The sequence below is a fragment of the Microcaecilia unicolor genome, chromosome 8 (assembly GCF_901765095.1).
Source record: "Microcaecilia unicolor chromosome 8, aMicUni1.1, whole genome shotgun sequence".
Classification (NCBI taxonomy): Eukaryota; Metazoa; Chordata; class Amphibia; order Gymnophiona; family Siphonopidae; genus Microcaecilia; species Microcaecilia unicolor.
The window spans coordinates 65,104,904-65,122,398 of NC_044038.1; the positions used below are offsets into that span (position 1 = coordinate 65,104,904).

The 17,495-nt window shown below is 50.8% G+C and overlaps 1 protein-coding gene across 1 annotated transcript in view; it reads left to right on the top strand.

Annotated features, from left to right (window-relative positions):
- The window catches only part of MGRN1 (mahogunin ring finger 1), a 180,203-nt gene that overhangs the window by 47,151 nt on the left and 115,557 nt on the right, over positions 1-17,495 (top strand). The gene's annotated exons all lie outside the window — the stretch shown is intronic.

Sequence of the window (17,495 nt, forward strand, 5' to 3'; positions counted from 1 at the left end):
ATCCACGGAGCCCAGTGCGTAAACGCAACCCAGCGTACTTTCCCTTTAAGATCTTAAGGAAGTGCTCCCACCGCTCATGCATAGGTGCTTTGCCACCCAACTCGTGAGTATGGGACCAGCAGGTTTTCTTTATCCGCAGTGAAGAGAGGTTGTATTCTTAGTGTTGGTTGATAGCTCTTCAGGTACCTTTGCACATAAGCACCGCCATACTGGGAAAAGACCAAGGGTCCATCAAGCCCAGCATCCTGTCTCTGACAGCGGCCAATCCAGGCTTCAAGAACCCGGCAACCCCCCCCCCCCAAAAAAAAAATAATACTTTTATAATAATGTTCAATGAACTGTTCCTTCAGAAATCTGTCCAAACCCCCCTTAAACTCCATAAGACCAGCAGCTGTCACTACATTCTCTGGCAACGAGTTCCAGAGTCCAACTACACGCTGAGTAGAGAAAAACTTTCTCCTATTTGTTTTAAATCTACCATAGTCTAGCTTCCCTCATTTTTTTTTTAAATTTCCCCTTTTCTTCAATTGTACCTTTTTGTAAGGTTATTAATCCTCATAATTTTCTTAGAGCCTTTATCCCTGTTTTAGGTTTTCTTTATTTTTTTTGGCTCCAGAATCCCTCTTAGCCCTGATTACTAGCTGGGATCCATTGACTATTTTTCAAGTGAGGTGTGCCCCTTTTTCCCTTACAATTGAGCCATTTGATTTTGCTTCTCCCTTTTTCCCTTCCATCTCGTCTAAAGTTCCCAGTGGGCTGTAAGCGCTGTACCTGGTGCAATCTGACCATCACCGATTCCTGATGTGCCCAGTGTTTGGTGCCAGACCATAATCATCTAAACTGTGTTGTTTGTTTGCGTATGCAGAAAAGAACCCAGAAGTCCAGAGAGTCTCATAAAGAGAACATTTTTGGAGCCAGGTCTGAATCTTCAACATCAGTGTCAGCCTCTGCCTTGGTGGCTTCCTGGCATTACAAGCATCAATCCCTCTGGCTACCAGGCCCGTGTTCAACACTGGGGAATGAACATGCATCAAACAGGTCACCATTTGCATTGACGCTGGCTGCTGTGTAGGACCCAACACCGAGGAGGTGTGTGTGGATTAGATGTCCTCGACGACACTGAGGGATGTTAATACTTGGCATCGGGCAAAGGCCAAGAAGCACAAGCATCATTCGATGAATGGTGCCAGGAGCTCCAGGGCATCGAGGACCTCTACCTGAGAAGCATTGGCACTGATAGAAGTGCTCTCCTTTTGTTGAAGAGGTGCATTTGCGCCGCTTTTGTGGTAGCCTGGACCCAGTTGCCACAACAGCACGGAGAACTCTGCGGGCTGTTTCAGAACCAGCGCCCCAGCATTTACTGATGTCTGCTTTCGATGAACAGATCTGGGTCATGCTCCAAGAGCACTTGGCGGGGCTTTTTCAGGTGCAGAATCCATTGGCATTGGGGGTATTTGTGCCAGCCATGACTCTACCTCTGCCTGCCTCGCAGGGCCCTCAGCCTGTGGTGCGGTCACTTACACCAGTGCCGCATGGAACATTGGCATCGACATCTGTCCGTGCAGGTACCCCCCTCAACCTCTGTGGAGGAAACTTCACTGGAGGCTAGAGGCGAGCCTACATTTCAGCTCCATTCCAGGAGTGGACATGGTTCCTTGTCTGAGGCAGGTGCAGACTCAGCCTTCCCATGTGGAGTATTTTGGTGACTCCGATTTGGATGGTTCATAGTAGTCTGATGATGATGATCCAAGGTACTTCTCGGAGGAGGAGTCTTACGGAATTCCATGAGACCCCTCTCCTCCTGAGGAGAGACAGAACTCCACCTGAGAGTCTCTCCTTTCTCTGCTTTTGTTAACGAGATGGTTGCTTCCCTCCCTATTAAGTTGGAGATGGAGGACAAGCCCACGACTGAGATATTCAAAGTGCTGGACTATGACTTACCTCCTAGAGAGACTGTGACGTCCCTCTTCATAGTATCCTTCATAATGTTCAGGTGAAGAATTGGGAGTCTCCTCTGTCCCAGTTTTTCCCAAAAGGATTGACACCATGTGTTGGATTCAAAGTGCTCCTGGATTTCATAGGCCATAGTGGCCTCATCTCTCCTTGGTGGTTGAATTTGCATTTAAGCGAGCCAGAAGTTCCAGGGACTTTGCCTCGGCTCCCCCAGGCATAGAGGCCCCGACACTGGATTTGTTTGGGCATAAAATGTACCAGGCCTCGATGCTCATTTTCTGTATTCAGTCTTACCAGCTCTACACGAGCCTTTACTTGGGGTCCTTGGTGTGCAGTATGCTTGACTTGGCGGACACTCTCCCTCCAGAGCACGTTGAGTCACTTTGCTAGTCGACCAGAAAGCAGAAGGCCTATCATAAATTTCTGCCCTGAGGCACTTTGGTCATCTCTGACAGTGTCCAGGATGTCTACTGAAGTATAGAGAGGTGTACAGACTGATGGCTGCATGTCTCTGACTTGGTCCTGGCAGTTCAGCAGAGGCTGGCGTATGCTACTTGCTGAGGTGAAAACCTTTTTGGGGAAAAGGTGGAAATGATTGCTGACCTTATCAAAAAGCATACTGATGCCATCGATAACCTCTCCCAGTGGACACCTTCTGTACCCTCCTCCAGGAGATTTTTTAGCAAGTCTAAGTGAGGTCCCTACTACTCTCAAAAGCATAGATATACTCGCCCTGCTCCACCTTTTCAGCCCCGGTGCATTCGTTCTTAACAACAGTGTGCACGAAAGGCCTAGCTGGTTCCACAGTCAAAGCAGGGGGGCAAGCTTTTGACTGGCTCCAAGAGAGCATAGCTGCCATCAAAGTGACTGTGCCAGACAACCTTCCGGTGGGAGGGAGGCAGAGTTTTTTCCCCCCCAAGCCAGGTGGCCCCTTGTAACCTCCAACTGGTGGGTTCTTCAAATAGTCCATCTGTTACACTCTGCACTGGCAAAATAAACTACCAAATTGCCTACTAACAGTGACTTACCTCTGCTCTCTTTACAGGGAATTGTAGAGGAATGCTCTGCCCTTCTCAAGGAATTGGCTCGCAGGTGCTAAGATTCATGCTACCCATTGGATTTCTTGCTGTTTCATGGAATCTCAATGGTTTTAACCAAGGAAGTTTAATGACGGGAGATAGCATGACATCAAAAAGCTGAAGCCACCTCCTCTGGGCTGCTGCCGTAATGGTGTACTTTAAACAAACTATAAGCTAACAGTTAAACAAGAAGAAAAATCCAAATACCTGACTCCACAAACATGAAGAATAAGTACAAAAAAGAGAGAACATCTTTAACTTCTTAAATAAGATGCTGCCTTCATTTACTGTCATATATGCTTCTTTTCGCTTCCATTTCGTGGCATGGCATCTCATTCGAAGCTCGTCTCTCCCGGGCGCTCAGTTTATAGCTAAAACGCTGACAATTCTTTATGCTGTTTTAGTGAATTTTAAATGTTGTTATACATATATTTCTCCGAGGACAAGCAGGCTGATATTCTCACGGGTGGGTGACGTCACGTCAGCCCCGGAGTATTTTTAGTTAAAAATCGCCAAAAGTCTCTTCTGGAGCATTCCACCGCGCGTGCTGCTCGCACTGCGCATGCACGATTTCCCGCCCGCCGCGCGGTCACGCTCCTCAGTTTTTTCCTTTCCGCGTTGGAGGAGACACGGAGTTTCTATTTCAGCGCTTCGCGTTTCCTGGCTCCGGAGTGGAAGTTTCTTCTGTACTTCTTCGTGAAGTTGTTTTTCCCTCGTCGAGGACATATTTCACAAAAAAAAACCAAAAACAGGTTTTCCTTTATCTTCTAGTATTTTTGTCGTGTTTCATAAGTTTCCTTTATTTTCGTTACGACCGTTATTAGGTCGCTCGATCGGGATTTTTCTTTTTTTGTGTCTGTTTTTCTGACACAATCGTGTCCTTTGATTTCACGGAGGCTATTTTTCCCGCAATGTCATCGAAGATGCCCAGCGGCTTCAAGCCTTGTGCCCGCTGCAACCAGACCATCTCTGGCACTGATCCGCACTCCTGGTGCCTTCAGTGCCTTGGGTCCGACCAGGAGAGAGCTGTAAGTTGTGCCTAAAAATGAAAAAGCGCACTCAGCTCTCCCGAGAGGCCTAGAGAGAAAAGCTTTTTGGGTCCAGTGCGTCGGCGTCGACTTTGGTACCGTCGAGAGCAGTGTTGGCATCGGGAGACCAGGTACAGGCTGCCAAGAGACGGATGCACGCTGGGAGCAGTGATGCATCGAGCGGGACTCCACCCCCCGGGACCGACCTGTATCGGCCCCGGCCCCGAGGAGGCGTGTGGATTCCACGTCCTCACCGGTACCGAGGGGTCTCGTGACGGGCGAAGGCCAAGAAGCACAGTCATCGTTCTCCTTCTTGACACGGTACCAGGAGCTCTGGGTCGTCGAAGCATTCAGCACCCGAGAAGCGTCGACGCCGAGAAGATCACTCTCCCTCTGTAATGGAGGTGTCGATGCGACGGTCGTCTGGCAGCCCGGTACCGGCTCCCCAGCCTCTGCAGATTCTGTCTCCGAAGCTCACACCGGCACTGCAGCCTTCCTCGACAGCTTCTCTAGATGAGCGCATCAAGGCTATTTTTCCTGGCTTTATGGAAGCGGTGCTGCACCATTTGAGCCCGGCATTGGAGGTACCGGTACCGATGGTGCCAGAGGCTCCTGTGGCACTTAGCCTTTTGACGGTGGTGAGGTCTCCTTCATGTACCGGAGTCGGCAGCCTCCCGGGTCGACTCTCCATTGCCATCGGTGGAGGAAGGTTCACCGGAGTCTCCTGGAGAGTCGACTTCTCGACACCGTCAACGAGGTCACAGCACCTCCATGTCGAGACGGGCTCGGATCCGGGCTGCTCTTTCTGAGCTTTTGGCCCCGTCTGATGATGACATCTGATGAGGATGATGGGCATGGAGTTTTCGCTGCTGAGGATTCTCTAGGCCTTCCATCTGATTCAACGCTCTCCCTTCCGGAGAGTTTGTCTTTTTCATCTTTTGTCCAGGAAATGTCTGAGGCCATTCCCTTCCCTGTGGAGACTGTGGATGAGCCCAGGGCCAAGATGCTCGAGGTCCTGGATTATCCATCTCCACCTAAGTCTTCTACCACAGTTCCTTTTCATGATGCACTCAGGGAAGTGCTGTTGAGGAACTGGGAGAAACCTCTTTCATGCCCAACTATCCCCAAGAAGGCTGAATCCCAGTATCGGATCCACGGGGAGCCCAGTTTCGTCAGGCCTCATGATTCTGCGGTGGTGGATTCCGCTGTCAGAAGGGCCAAGAGTTCCAGGAACTTTGCCTCGGCGCCCCCGGGGCCGTAGCATAGAACCTTGGACTCTTTTAGGAGAAAGGCGTATCAGGCTGGCAAGCTCGCATCCAAAATCCAATCGTACCAGCTGTTTACGAGCATTCATTTGCGGAACTTAGTGAGGCAGCTTGAGAGCTTGGTTGAGGCGCTCCCGCTGGAGCAGGCCGAGCCTTTTCGTCAAGTGGTCAGGCAGCAGAAGGTGTGTCGCAAATTCCTGTCCAGGGGCATTTACGATACTTGCGATGTGACATCCAGATTTTCTGATATGGGTATAGTGATGCGCAGACTCTCATGGCTGCGTGCCTCTAACCTGGAGGAAAAGACTCAGCAGAAGATTGCGGATATCCCTTGCCGGGGGGGGGGGATCATCTTTTTGGAGAGAAGGTGGAAGAGTTGATTGATCATTTCTGTCAGCGTGATAACGCTATGGATTCTTTCTCCCGCTGGACGCCTTCTGCATCTACTTCCTCATCTAGGAAGTTTTATAAAGGGAAGAGAAGTGCTTCCTATGCCTCTAGGGGCCGTAGGTACATTTCTGCTTCTCGACAGCCGGTTCAGGCTCTGCCACAGCGCGCTCGTTTTCGTCAACAGCGTGCGCCGAAGCAGGCCCCTGCAGCTCCCCAGCAAAAACCAGGGATGGGTTTTTGACTGGCTCCAGTTGAGCATAGCCGCTCTCAAAGTGTCCGTGCCGGACGATCTGCCTGTCGGAGGGAGGTTAAAAGTTTTTCACCAAAGGTGGCCTCTTGTAACCTCCGACAGGTGGGTTCTTCCAATAGTCCGGTTAGAATACACCCTTAATCTGGAATCCAAGTACTTGCAGAGGAACTCTCCGCCCTTCTCAGCGCCAATGCGGTCGAGCCCATTCCACCAGGGCAAGAAGGGTTGGGATTCTATTCCAGGTACTTCCTTGTGGAAAAGAAAACAGGGGGGATGCGTCCTATCCTAGACCTACGGGGCCTGAACAAATATCTGGTTCGAGAAAAGTTCAGGATGCTTTCCCTGGGCACCCTTCTTCCCATGATTCAGGAAAACGATTGGCTATGCTCTCTGGACTTAAAGGATGCTTACACTCACATCTCGATACTTCCAGCTCACAGGCAGTATCTGCGGTTTCGGCTGGGAACACAGCACTTTCAGTACTGTGTGCTGCCTTTTGGCTTGGCGTCTGTGCTCAGGGTATTTACCAAGTGCCTGGCAGTTGTTGCAGCGTAACTACGCAGACTGGGAGTGCATGTGTTCCCTTATCTCGACGATTGGCAGGTGAAGAGCACCTCCCAGGCAGGAGCGTTACAGTCCATGCGGATGACTATTCAAGTGCTGGAGCTACTAGGGTTTGTAATCAATTACCCAAAGTCCCATCTCCGCCCGGTTCAAAAATTGGAATTCATAGGGGCTCTGTTGTGAATTAAGACAACTTGTGCCTATCTTCCCGAGCAGACAACCTTCTGTCTCTGGTCTCCAGGGTTCAAGCGTCTCAGCAGATCACAGCTCGGCAGATGTTGAGACTTCTGGGGCATATAGTTTCCACTGTTCATGTAACTCCCCTGGCACGTCTACACATGAGATCAGCTCAGTGGACCCTAGCTTCCCAGTGGTATCAAGCTACAGGGGATCTAGAGGATGTGATCCAGCTGTCCACCGACTTTCGGAATTCCCTTCAGTGGTGGACAATTCGATCCAAACTGGTTTTGGGATGGCCATTCCAAATTCCTCAGCCACAAAAAGTGCTGACGACGGATGCATCCCTCCTACGGTGGGGAGCGCATGTAGATGGGCTTCATACTCAAGGAGCTTGGTCCCTTCAGGAAAAGTATCTTCAGATCAATCTCCTGGAGTTGCGAGCAATCTGAAACGCTATAAAGGCTTTCAGAGATCGGCTATCCAACCCAATTATTCTAATTCAAACAGACAATCAGGTTGCGATGTACTACCTCAACAAGCAAGGGGGTACCGGATCTTGCTATCTGTGTCAGGAAGCCATGCAGATGTGGCTTTGGGCTCGCCAACATGGCATGCTTATCCAAGCCATTTATCTAGCCGGCGTAAACAACAGTCTGGCCGACAGGTTCAGCAGGATCATGTAACCTCACGAGTGGTCGCTGAACATGACTGTAGCCAGAAAGATTTTCCGAGAGTGGGGCACCCCCTCGGTGGATCTTTTTGCCACTCAACTCAATCACAAGGTCCCTCAGTTCTGTTCCAGACTACAGGCCCACGGCAGGCTAGCGTCAGATGCCTTTCTCCTTCATTGGGGGACAGGCCTTCTATACGCGTATCCTCCCATACCTCTGGTGGGGAAGACTTTGCTGAAACTCAAGCAAGACCGAGGGACTATGATTCTGATAGCGCCCTTTTGGCCCGTCAGATCTGGTTCCCTCTTCTTCTGGAGTTGTCTTCCGAAGAACCTTGGAGATTGGAGTGTTTTCCAACCCTCATTACTCAGAACGAGGGGGCGTTTCTACATCCCAACCTCCAGTCTCTGGCTCTCATGGCCTGGATGTTGAGAGCTTAGAATTAGCCTCCTTGGGTCTGTCTGAGGGTGTCTCCCAAGTCTTGCTTGCTTCCAGGAAAGATTCCACTAAAAGGAGTTACTCCTTTAAATGGAAGAGGTTTGCCGTCTTGTGTAACAGCAAGGCCCTAGATCCTTTTTCTTGTCCTACACAGACCCTGCTTGAATACCTTCTACACTTATGAGTCTAGTCTCAAGACCAACTCAGTAAGAGTTCACCTTAGTGCGATCAGTGCTTATCATCAATTGGCTTCCATATTCCTTGCGTGTGTTTATGCGAAGTCTTTCCTGCAGAGGAGCAGTCTTAAACCATGCATATAAGTGAATCTTGCACTTATCAGTGGTGCTATAAACCAAAGTTTGTCCCCATATAAATTGATGGCGCCAAAAACGGGACCGAAGTACGGCATGCAGGGCTGTGTGTGTGTGTGTATATATATATATATATATATATATATATATATATATATACACGGAACCTTTCAAATAAAAAAAGCTGCCAACTAAAAAAAACAAAACACATAGGCAGTCATAAGCTGTCACGGAACGCCTAGCACCCGCCTAGGGCTAACCCTGCGGCCACCTGGAGGGTCTGCCCTCAGCACTTCTCAGTCCCACCTGCTGCTTGTGCTCTATACCAGTGTTTTCCAAGTCCAGTCCTGGAGTACCCTTTGCCAGTCAGATTTTCAGGACATCCACAATGAATATGTATGAATTTGATTTGCATATACTGCCTCCATTATATGCATATCTCTTTCATGCATATTCATTGTGGATATCTTGAAAACATGATTGGCAAGGGGTACTCCAGGACTGGACTTGGGAAACATTGCTCTATACTAGCACCCTCCTACCCACCAACTGGGTCTCACTTGCCTCTGGGTGAGTTTCCTGCTCTCAAGGTATTCCTCTGTGATTTATAGGTTACTGGGGCCACACTCTCAGGGGTCCCACAGTTCCTAGAAAACACCCACATACCTAAACCACAAACCACCAGGATTCTTAGTCCAGGCAACAGAGCCAATAAACTAATAAGGTTTATTATCACAAAATTAAAACAGTGAACCATATAAAACAGATGGAAAAGTAACAGGCAGTAACAGTAACTGAATAAGGATAATATTAAAACTGTCTAAACACTTTGTCTCTACCTGGGTAGCACCTGTGAAGCATCAGGAAATGAACTGTTCACAGGCTTGTGAACAGGGTCTCAGGACAGAGATGTTTACCTCTGAGACTAAAAATTACTTCAGTGCTTAGGCGGGAAAAAACTGTCACTTCTGTAACCGTTTTACAAAAAAAAAAAAGACAGTCACCATCTGCTGGCCAAATAAGGGAAATGCACTGGGGAACCAAAATGTCGTACATTCACATAGAAAGTCAGACGCAAGTCCCCTTTCTCATCACATAAGTGTTTGCTGTTTTTATATAGAAATATCTTTGCCATCATAAGCAAAAACAAAGGCATATAGTGCAGCACTGAAATCTTCAGTACAGCATTGTAAATAACAAAACAAACTATGGAGCACTGACAATACACATTTTGAATATACACCCCCCCCCGGTCCCCTCCACAGATCCCTCAAGTAAAACAATATAAACCTCACAAGTTTGCTACTGTTTGGGTCACTCGGTATGGCGGCAAGCTCTGCCTACTGCCTTCAGCCCAGATAATGTTCCAGATAGGCTCATACCGTCTCCTGTCATAAAACCTCCTTTGTTTTAACCAAGTTCATTAAAGCTACTTTTGAGTCTCTGAATTCTTAAGCTTAAGTTCCTGACCTGAAGGATCATATTTTGGTGGGGATTACTTCTGCATGTAGAATCGATAGCTTCAAGTTCTGTCTTATCCACCTTTTTAATAAGCATCATCCCAGTAGGCAAGTGCTGCATATGTATCTCACATTTGCCTTAGATGGTGTCATTCATCCATTTGAAGATGTCAGTCTTTCGATCAGCATTTTCCCAGATCACATATTCATAATTTGGATTGTAGAAGAGCTGTTGCCTTCTGTCTGGTGTTGACCAAAATCCAAAAAGGTTCATGGAATTTTTTTCCTTTTGTTGCAAAAGTCTGTGATTGCTATAACCACTTTTCTCCGAGGACAAGCAGGCTGCTTGTTCTCACTGATGGGTGACGTCCACGGCAGCCCCTCCAATCGGAAACTTCACTAGCAAAGTCCTTTGCTAGCCCTCGCGCGCCCGCGCGCACCGCGCATGCGCGGCCGTCTTCCCGCCCGAAACCGGCTCGAGCCGGCCAGTCTTCTTTTGTCCGCACTCGGTACGGTCGTGTTTTCGCCGTGTCGAGCCCCGGAAAGTCGACCTCGCGCGTCCAATTTGTTTGAACGTGTTTTTTTCCTTCGGGAAAGCTTTGTCCTAGTCGGGAAGTGCTCCGGAAACCCCCCGCCGGGTTTCGTGTAAATCCTCCCCGTACTTCCAGCTTTTTTGCCCCGGTAAGTTTTCTTTCGTCGTCGGGGTAGGCCTCTTTTCGGCCTCGGTCGAGATTTTTTCTCCCTCTAAATTTGGTGCTTCAAATTTCGCCATTTCGGCTTTTGATTTCGCCGGCGTGATTTTTCCGCCCATGACATCGAAGCCTTCCAGCGGCTTCAAGAAGTGCACCCAGTGCGCCCGGGTTATCTCGCTCACTGATCGACACTCGTCGTGTCTTCAGTGTCTGGGGGCCGAGCACCGCCCTCAGAACTGCAGTCTGTGTTCCCTGCTTCAAAGGCGGACTCAGGTAGCGAGACTAGCCCAGTGGAACGTGTTGTTCTCGGGCTCTTCGTCGGCATCGGCACCGGGATCTTCGAGTGCATCGACGTCGTCAGCGTCCAGACCATCTTCCTCGGCCGCCCCTGCATCGAGTGCATCGAGGCATCGGGCCGCTGCATCGGCGCCGAGACATCGGATAGCTGCATCGACGTCGGTGGTACCAGGACCTCGTCTGCTGATGTCGTCGGACGGTGGTGCATCGGGTGGAGTGCAGGTGAGGGCTGTCCATTCCCCTGCTGGTGGCGGTGAGCCCTCGGGTGGGTCTCCGCCTACCCTGAGGGCTCCTGCGGTACAGCCCCCCCGAGATCGACCTTCTTCAGTCTCGGCCCCGAGGAAGCGACGGGTGGATTCGACGTCCTCCTCGTCGGTGCCGGGGAGCTCCGGTGACATGCTTCGGAAGAAATCGAAGAAGCATCGACACCGGTCTCCTCCCCGTGTCGGCACCGAGAGCTCTGGGTCGCCGAGGGATTCGGCACCCAGCAGGCATCGGCACCGAGAGGACCGCTCACCCTCTGTTCAGGAGGTGTCGATGCGCTCCGCTCTGGACAGCCCGGAACAGCCTCCACGCCCGGAACAGGTACTGACGTCGACGCCTGCATCGACCTCTCAGCCTTTCTCTGCAGCCGCTCTAAACGAGAGCCTCCGGGCCGTTCTCCCAGAGATTCTGGGAGAGCTGTTGCGCCCTACCCCTCCGGTACCGGCGGTGCTTGCGCCACCGGTACCGTCGAGCGTGGCGCCGGCTGGCCCATCGCCCAGGTTGAGGTCCCCGACGTCGGTACCGCGTGCGGTACCGACCGCGGCCACCTCCCAGGAAGGCTCCCCGACTACGTCGGCGGAGGGAGCTTCGCCGATGCGGGCGAGGGAGTCTACCTCTCGACGCCCCCATCGTGGACGGGGTTCCACGGAGTCGAGCAGGGCGAGGTTGCAGACACAGGTCCGTGAACTTGTGTCTGACACCGAGGGTGAGGCCTCGTGGGAGGAAGAGGAAGATCCCAGATATTTCTCTGACGAGGAGTCTGGGGGTCTTCCGTCTGATCCCACTCCCTCTCCTGAGAGACAGCTTTCTCCTCCCGAGAGTCTGTCTTTTGCCTCCTTTGTCCGGGAGATGTCTACGGCCATCCCCTTCCCGGTGGTTGTGGAGGACGAGCCCAGGGCTGAAATGTTTGAGCTCCTGGACTATCCTTCTCCACCTAAGGAAGCGTCCACTGTTCCCTTGCACCATGTCCTGAAGAAGACATTGCTTGCGAACTGGACCAAACCATTAACTAATCCCCACATTCCCAAGAAGATCGAGTCCCAGTACCGGATCCATGGGGACCCAGAGCTGATGCGCACTCAGTTGCCTCATGACTCTGGAGTTGTGGATTTGGCCCTAAAGAAGGCTAAGAGTTCTAGGGAACATGCTTCGGCGCCCCCGGGCAAGGACGCTAGAACCTTAGACTCCTTTGGGAGGAAGGCCTACCATTCCTCTATGCTCGTGTCCAAGATCCAGTCTTACCAGCTCTACACGAGCATACACATGCGGAATAATGTGCGGCAGTTGGCGGGCTTGGTTGATGCTCTTCCCCCTGAGCAAGCCAAGCCTTTTCAGGAGGTGGTCAGGCAGCTGAAGGCGTGCAGAAAATTCCTGGCCAGAGGAGTTTATGACACTTTTGATGTTGCGTCCAGGGCCGCTGCTCAAGGTGTGGTGATGCGCAGGCTCTCATGGCTGCGTGCCGCCGACCTGGAGAATAGAATCCAGCAGCGGATTACGGACTTGCCTTGCCGTGCGGATAACATTTTTGGCGAAAAAGTCGAGCAGGTGGTAGAGTCTCTCCACCAGCGGGACACCGCATTCGACAAGTTCGCCCGCCGGCAGCCTTCAGCTTCTACCTCTACAGGTAGACGATTTTTCGGGGGAAGGAAGACTGTTCCCTATACTTCTGGCAAGCGTAGGTACAATCCTCCTTCCCGACAGCCTGCGGCCCAGGCTAAGCCCCAGCGCGCTCGCTCTCGTCAGCAGCGTGCGAATCAGCAAGGCCCCGCGGCTCCCCAGCAAAAGCAAGGGGCGAGCTTTTGACTGGCTCCAGCAGAGCATAGCCGACATCCAAGTGTCAGTGCCGGGCGACCTGCCTGTCGGAGGGAGGTTGAAAGCTTTTCACCAAAGGTGGCCTCTTATAACCTCCGATCAGTGGGTTCTCCAAATAGTCCGGCAAGGATACACCCTCAATTTGGCCTCTCAACCTCCAAATTGTCCACCGGGAGCTCAGTCCTACAGCTTCCAGCACAAGCAGGTACTTGCAGAGGAACTCTCCGCCCTTCTCAGCGCCAATGCGGTCGAGCCCGTGCCATCCGGGCAAGAAGGGCTGGGGTTCTATTCCAGGTACTTCCTTGTGGAAAAGAAAACAGGGGGGATGCGTCCCATCCTAGACCTAAGGGCCCTGAACAAATATCTCGTAAAAGAAAAGTTCAGGATGCTTTCCCTGGGCACCCTTCTCCCCATGATTCAGCAAAACGATTGGCTATGCTCTCTGGACTTGAAGGATGCCTACACACACATCCCGATACTGCCAGCTCACAGACAGTATCTGCGATTTCAGCTGGGCGCACGCCACTTCCAGTACTGTGTGCTACCCTTTGGGCTCGCCTCTGCGCCCAGGGTGTTCACAAAGTGCCTAGCTGTGGTAGCAGCGGCGCTTCGCAGGCTGGGGGTGCACGTGTTCCCATATCTCGACGATTGGCTGGTGAAGAACACATCCGAGGCAGGAGCCCTGCAGTCCATGCAGATGACTATTCGCCTCCTGGAGCTACTGGGGTTTGTGATAAATTACCCAAAGTCCCATCTTCTCCCAGTGCAGAAACTCGAATTCATCGGAGCCCTGCTGGATTCTCGGACGGCTCGCGCCTATCTCCCAGAGGCGAGGGCCAACAACTTGTTGTCCCTCGTCTCGCGGGTGCGAGCGTCCCAGCAGATCACAGCTCGGCAGATGTTGAGATTGCTGGGCCACATGGCTTCCACAGTTCATGTGACTCCCATGGCCCGCCTTCACATGAGATCTGCTCAATGGACCCTAGCCTCCCAGTGGTATCAGGCCGCCGGGGGTCTAGAGGACGTGATCCACCTGTCCACGAGTTTTCTCGAATCCCTGTATTGGTGGACGATTTGCTCCAATTTGACTCTGGGACGTCCCTTCCAAATTCCTCAGCCCCAAAAAGTGCTGACCACGGATGCGTCTCTCCTGGGATGGGGAGCTCATGTCGATGGGCTTCACACCCAAGGAAGGTGGTCCCTCCAAGAAAGCGATCTACAGATCAATCTTCTGGAGTTGCGAGCGATCTGGAACGCTCTGAAGGCTTTCAGAGATCGGCTGTCCCACCAAATTATCCAAATTCAGACAGACAATCAGGTTGCCATGTACTATGTCAACAAGCAGGGGGGCACCGGATCTCGCCCCCTGTGTCAGGAAGCCGTCAGCATGTGGCTCTGGGCTCGCCGTCAAGGCATGGTGCTCCAAGCCACATATCTGGCAGGCGTAAACAACAGTCTGGCCGACAGGTTGAGCAGGATTATGCAACCTCACGAGTGGTCGCTCAATTCCCGTGTGGTGCGACAGATCTTCCAGGCGTGGGGCACCCCCCTGGTGGATCTCTTCGCATCTCAAGTGAACCACAAGGTCCCTCAGTTCTGTTCCAGGCTTCAGGCCCACGGCAGACTGGCGTCGGATGCCTTCCTCCTGGATTGGGGGGAAGGTCTGCTGTATGCTTATCCTCCCATTCCTCTGGTGGGGAAGACTTTGTTGAAACTCAAGCAAGACCGAGGCACCATGATTCTGATTGCTCCCTTTTGGCCGCGTCAGATCTGGTTCCCTCTTCTTCTGGAGTTATCCTCCGAAGAACCGTGGAGATTGGAGTGTTTTCCGACCCTCATCACGCAGGACGAAGGGGCTCTGCTGCATCCCAACCTCCAGTCCCTGGCTCTCACGGCCTGGATGTTGAGGGCGTAGACTTTGCCTCTTTGGGTCTGCCAGAGGGTGTCTCCCGCATCTTGCTTGCTTCCAGGAAAGACTCCACTAAGAGAAGTTACTTCTTTCATTGGAGGAGGTTTGCCGTCTGGTGTGACAGCAAGGCCCTAGATCCTCGCTCTTGTCCTACACAGACCCTGCTTGAATACCTTCTCCACTTGTCTGAGTCTGGTCTGAAGACCAACTCCGTAAGGGTTCACCTTAGTGCAATCAGTGCATACCATTACCAAGTGGAAGGTAAGCCGATCTCAGGACAGCCTTTAGTTGTTCGCTTCATGAGAGGTTTGCTTTTGTCAAAGCCCCCTGTCAAGCCTCCTACAGTGTCATGGGATCTCAATGTCGTTCTCACCCAGCTGATGAAACCTCCTTTCGAGCCACTGAATTCCTGCCATCCGAAGTACTTGACCTGGAAGGTCATTTTCTTGGTGGCAGTTACCTCGGCTCGTAGAGTCAGTGAGCTTCAGGCCCTGGTAGCCCAGGCCCCTTACACCAAATTTCATCACAACAGAGTAGTCCTCCGCACTCACCCTAAGTTTCTGCCAAAGGTTGTGTCGGAGTTCCATCTGAACCAGTCAATTGTCTTGCCAACATTCTTTCCCCGTCCTCATTCCTGCCCTGCTGAACGTCAGCTGCACACATTGGACTGCAAGAGAGCATTGGCCTTCTATCTGGAGCGGACACAGCCCCACAGACAGTCCGCCCAATTGTTTGTTTCTTTTGATCCCAACAAGAGGGGAGTGGCTGTAGGGAAACGCACCATATCCAATTGGCTAGCAGATTGCATTTCCTTCACTTACGCCCAGGCTGGGCTGGCTCTTGAGGGTCATGTCACGGCTCATAATGTTAGAGCCATGGCAGCGTCGGTAGCCCACTTGAAGTCAGCCACCATGGAGGAAATTTGCAAAGCTGCGACGTGGTCATCTGTCCACACATTCACATCTCATTACTGCCTGCAGCAGGATACCCGACGTGACAGTCGGTTCGGGCAGTCAGTTCTTCAGAACCTGTTTGGGCTTTAGGATCCAACTCCACCCCCCGAGGGCCCTGTTTGTTCTGTTCCAGGCTACACTCTCAGTTAGTTGGTAAATTTTTTAGGTCAATCTCAGTTATGTCCTCGCCGTTGCGAGGCCCAATTGACCAATGTTGTTGTTTTGAGTGAGCCTGGGGGCTAGGGATACCCCATCAGTGAGAACAAGCAGCCTGCTTGTCCTCGGAGAAAGCGAATGCTACATACCTGTAGAAGGTATTCTCCGAGGACAGCAGGCTGATTGTTCTCACAAACCCGCCCGCCTCCCCTTTGGAGTTGCGTCTTCCCTTGAAGTGTATTGTCTTGCTACATACTGGACTGGCCGGCTCGAGCCGGTTTCGGGCGGGAAGACGGCCGCGCATGCGCGGTGCGCGCGGGCGCGCGAGGGCTAGCAAAGGACTTTGCTAGTGAAGTTTCCGATTGGAGGGGCTGCCGTGGACGTCACCCATCAGTGAGAACAATCAGCCTGCTGTCCTCGGAGAATACCTTCTACAGGTATGTAGCATTCGCTTTCTGAGTAGCAGATTGCAACTTTAGTTTTACCTAGGCACATATAACTTGGAGCTTTGACATTCCAGTCTGTCAGAGCTCTGGGAGCCTCAGTGGCCTATACTGAGCTTCAACCCTTGAGGAAATTTGCAAGTCTGTAATGTGGATGTCTCTTCATACATTTGTTACGTTATTGCTCAGATAGTGGTTCCTGGCATGATAGTTTTGATAGTCTGTTCTTCAGATACAGTTTTGGAGAGAGAATCCAACTTCATCCCCTATAGGACTGGTATATTTCTGTCTTCTATAAAAAAAAAACCATTTTCCTACCATCTAAGTTCTTTACCCATTTTATTGACCCCCCCCCCCCCACACACACACACAATATGGAGTCACACATATGGCTATGTTATTATGCTTATTCTTGAAAAAATTAAAAAATGGGATAGACAGCCATACACATCTACTGCCTTATAGAGCTAAATTGCTAAAAACTTTAAACATAGGATTGAGTGGGCCTTTGTGAATTGATACCTAAAGCAGCAATCCTGTGATGTTTGGAAAAAGTTTCTATGCTTTTCCACAGCCTTCTAGGAATGCCATTTGTGCTCAAGATCACAAGGAGCCACAGGAGGATTTGAACTGGGCTTTTCTGATTGTCTAACCACTAGACTACTTCTCTTGCTTAAGGCAGTGCTTTTATGAAGAGACCTTATTGGCCCCACAATTTAATTTTCACAGTAAATTGAAAGGACATGTTCTGTATTATCAAATTTGCAATTGTAGACTACAACTGAGCTAGCATAGATTTTTGTGTATTAGTGTTCAGCTGCCAGCATTTGATTTTGATCCAGGTAAAGGGCATTTGTCTGTGTGAATGCTTTGCATGCAGTCTGTGAATAGTATGAACCTCTTACATGCCTTCTTGGTGCAGATAGCATGCCATATTGGTTGCTTTCATCTGAACCACTTTGTCATATATCCCTAGAGAGTTATGTCCTCAAAGTAAATACAGTACTCCAAGCAGGGCCTCACCAGTGACTTGAACAGAGCATTATCACCTTCTTCCTTCTGCTGGTTATGCTCCTCTCTAAGCAGCCTAGCAACTGGCTTTGGCCACTTCCTTATCATATTGTTTTGCCACTTTGGGATCCCTCTCCTGATCTGTGCATATCAGCCTCTCTTCTCACATCTAGCTTCTAAACCTCAGGTTCATCACTTTGCCTTTCTTCATGTTAAAACTTAGTTGCCAATCATTAGCTAATGCTTCTAATTTGTTTGTTCTATTAATAGAGTACCTTCATTTGAGACAAATGTTTGAGTGTTCATTACTACCTAAGGTGATATAAGTATGTCTCCCTACTCTGTATTTAATCCAGCAATGTTTTACAT